The sequence below is a fragment of the Otolemur garnettii genome, unplaced genomic scaffold (genome assembly GCF_000181295.1).
Source record: "Otolemur garnettii isolate 467f Iridium unplaced genomic scaffold, OtoGar3 scaffold00031, whole genome shotgun sequence".
Classification (NCBI taxonomy): Eukaryota; Metazoa; Chordata; class Mammalia; order Primates; family Galagidae; genus Otolemur; species Otolemur garnettii.
The window spans coordinates 13,186,352-13,187,736 of record NW_003852426.1 but is presented as its reverse complement, the minus strand read 5'-3'; the positions used below and the strand labels follow the sequence as shown (position 1 = coordinate 13,187,736).

Below are 1,385 nucleotides of genomic sequence, written 5' to 3'. Positions count from 1 at the left end.
AAAAAAAAAAAAAAAAAAAAAATTAAATGGCACTCCAATGCCTAATGAATAAATCTAAACAGTTTAGAATGGCATTCGAGGGTCTCTAAAACCTGTTATCAAATCTTCCTTACAGCTTCATATCCTACTAACTGATAATTTCTAGAATAAGTATCACCTAAACATGGACAAGCAATTTAAAAGTGAAAAGTTATCAAGGGCTCAATTTTGAAAATGAGTACTCACCTCACCTTGATTTTGTAAGAACCATTCACTTTTCCACGTTCTCTCAGCAGGATAAGATGTACATGCATGTCTACAGGGAACTTTGTACATTAGACTTAATAGTGAAAAAGTCACTAAATTTCTAGGTTAATGCAAAAAAGTATTATTTTAAACATATACTATGTCTCTCATAGTATCTTTCAATCAAGGCTGGCAACATGTTTTATATAATCATAATGGTTTATTTTAAATCTAAACACTTTATTTAGCTTCATGGCTAAATAGTATTATCTTCATTTCTTAAATTAAAAAAGCAGTATGATGGCTATGGTTCATCCTATAAGGGTACATGTGAATCTCTCTAAATGTAGAATATAAATGTCTTAACACAATAACTAAGAAAAAGACATGAAGGCTATGTTAACCAGTTGGAAGAAAGTATTTCAAATTGTATACAGAAATAGTACACTGTACCCCATGATAGTATTAATGTACATTGCTATGATTTAATAAAAAAAAATAAAAAAAATAAGCAGTATGCTTACATAGGGAATGGGAGTCAGTACATACTTGCACATACACTTGAATATTTATATATTAAAAAATACATATATGTCACAGAATATTTTTGTATACTCATACCAAAGCCTAGTAGAACTGATAGAGAACTAAAGGAGAAGGTAGAATAAAAAAGGAATGGACCAGAGGACTGAAGAACATTGAAAGAAAAAGTGTATTAAAAAAAAAAAGAACAGAGAATAAAAAGAGAGAGATTCCTAAAGGAGAATCATCTAGGGCTTAAAGAAAGTAATTATTTTTTTCTCAGTAAGAAGCAGATTTTCCAGATTTTCATTAACACCTTTCCCATATAACTCTTCTCATAAACTTTTTTTATGTCCCCTTGAGGTTTTTTTCCCTACTAGCAAGGTTTATCACTACCTGTTACGGAGGCTTTAGAAATCATTACTGTGGTAAAATCATCTGTGTGCAGAAAGAATAGAACTGGTACTTAGTGGGGATTCACAAAAGAGTAGGTATTAATAATAATATGGACCTCATGCTGCATCAAAATGGAAAGTGGGATAAAAACTCAGCTTTCTGGCTCGGCGCCTATAGCTCAACTAGCTAAGGCGCCAGCCACGTACACCTAAGGTGGCGGGTTCGAATCCCCAGCCCGGACC

At 32.6% G+C, this 1,385-nt stretch overlaps 1 protein-coding gene across 4 annotated transcripts in view; it reads right to left on the bottom strand.

The window, feature by feature from the left end:
• The window catches only part of UBR2 (ubiquitin protein ligase E3 component n-recognin 2), a 117,126-nt gene that overhangs the window by 78,956 nt on the left and 36,785 nt on the right, over window positions 1–1,385 (bottom strand). The window lies entirely within an intron of this gene.